At 47.0% G+C, this 2073-nt stretch overlaps 1 protein-coding gene across 1 annotated transcript in view; it reads right to left on the bottom strand.

Moving 5' to 3' along the window:
* The window catches only part of TDRD1 (tudor domain containing 1), a 50140-nt gene extending 48279 nt beyond the window's left edge, over positions 1-1861 (bottom strand). The window contains exon 1 of the mRNA XM_008587366.1: positions 1782-1861. The gene's annotated coding sequence lies outside the window, so the exon portion shown is untranslated. The remainder of the gene's footprint in view (positions 1-1781) is intronic.
* Between the last annotated feature and the right edge of the window lie 212 nt (positions 1862-2073).

The raw sequence follows: 2073 nt of genomic DNA, 5'->3' as shown, positions 1-2073 counted from the left end.
CTGTGATTCCCAACCTCAGGCAGCAGACTTCTGATATACAGGTAAAGAGGTGTGACAGATATTGCTGCAAGGGTCATGATACCTCATGGGCTAACCCTGCTCAGTTTTAAAACAAGCAATTTTCCCCATACATAATCCCCCCCCCTTTTTTTACATGCTAATGGAATGAAAAAGTATTTAATCACGTCTGAATCCATAGAAACTGTTATATGCTTCTTTAGCTAACATAAGAGTTTATTTAATTCAAAGGGTCCCCAAATTTCTTTATGTTAAAGGGATCTTTATATTCTTAGGATTGGGAATCACTGCTGTAATAAAAGAGCAGTGGACTGGAAGCAACGATTTCTATAGTTCTACTGGCAAAAGCGAGGCTTCCACTTTGAATGACTTTTTGTTCTCTGCTTCATGATTTGACCCCAATAAAGATGTGAAGCTCCCTAAGGGCACAACCTCTCTTTTACTCCCTCGGAATCTTGCTCCCCCTCTTTCATGCTGCTGGGAGTATCCTAGGATATACTGCAAACAATGAAATCCACCCTCTTTTCCCTCCAGGAGACCACGATCTAAAGGCTAGAGTAAACCCACAGTGAGTTAATTCTTTTAATATCATAAGTGTATGCAGAGATACTCAACTGTGGTTTGTTTGTTCTTTTTTTTTCCCCTCTGAGGTTTGCTTTCCTCTTCCTGGTAACCCCATGCATTCAGCGAGTGTTTCCTACTCACAGGAAACACTCTGTTTTTAAACTCAGTGGGTCAACAGAGCATGGGCTTTGAGGTCAGTCAGATCCAAGAACCGTCTTCCTCATTTAGCTATGCTATCTTCGGCAAACCACTTCAGCTTTCTAGGACTCAGTCAGTAAAGTCTGGATAGCAATAGTAACTTCTTCTTAAATCCCAATCATGCAGATTAAATGAGAGACTGTACGCAAACCATTTAGCACAGTACTTACTAAGCACTTAAAGAGCAGCTATTATTTCTAATTGACTCTTATACCACTCCCACACACAAAAAACTTCTTCCACTCACATCCAACTAGTTTAAGCTGCACGTTTAAGATGGAAATAATTTGAAGATTAAAGTACTCCTATTTCTTTATGCCTACAGATGAATAAGGGAGAGGTGGGAAGTTGAAATAACTTGTCAAACCTCCCAGGGCCAGCACCTTACACAATTGAGATGAAAATCCAGGTCAGACTCCTCGGCCTTGCATTTTCCCATCCAGTACCCTAGTGTCTCACTGAGGGAACCAGAAGCATCTGCCCTAACTCCATATGGCCAACAAAGCAAACATTTATAGCAGGGGCCCTACTGCCAAGAAAAGCTATTGGCACANATTAGTATCATTTGCACTATAGCTTTGTGGAAAACACCTCCTGTTAAGTATTAGTATCATTTGCACTATAGCTTTGTGGAAAACACCTCCTGTTAAGTATTAGTATCATTTGCACTATAGCTTTGTGGAAAACACCTCCTGTTAAGTAGTAATATCATTTGCACTATAGCTTTGAATTAAACGAAGTCACTGAATTCTCAAACGAGTTTCTTTTAGAAAGAAGGAGAACGTTCACATTTGGGGAGTCATGCCTTGAAGTGCTGTCCCCAAACCCACTCCAGGGCCCCTGCTTGCTTGCACCTGAATTCCTGCATCTCCCGCCCACCCCTCCTCCCAATGCAGAATCCTCCCCACCAAAACCTCCAGCCCTACTCCTGCCCTTGGCAGCCCAGGCTCCACCCTCTCCTCTGCCCTCCCACCCTCTCTCCACGTCCAGACCCCTCGTACCCGCCCAACGCCTGACTTCAACGCCCGACTTCAACGTCCAGCGCCCAACTTCCGGCCCCCAACGACCGACACTCAGCATCTCTCACGCAGCCCCTCCTCCTCCATGCGCCTGGGAACCCTGACCTGGAAAGAGGCGAAAGGTCCGCCGACCCCGACCTGTCTCTGAACCCCGGCCGTGGCGGCGTCTGCCAGTGCCCAGGAGCCCGGGAGCCTGCTGCGCCCCCCGCGCTCGCCTCGCAGCCGGTGCCCAGCCAGGCCCTGGGTCTACGCGGCGCCTGCGCACTCGGCGCCC

This window comes from Galeopterus variegatus, unplaced genomic scaffold (assembly GCF_000696425.1).
Source record: "Galeopterus variegatus unplaced genomic scaffold, G_variegatus-3.0.2 Scaffold4352, whole genome shotgun sequence".
NCBI lineage: Eukaryota > Metazoa > Chordata > Mammalia > Dermoptera > Cynocephalidae > Galeopterus > Galeopterus variegatus.
This window is presented reverse-complemented; position numbering and strand designations above follow the sequence as displayed.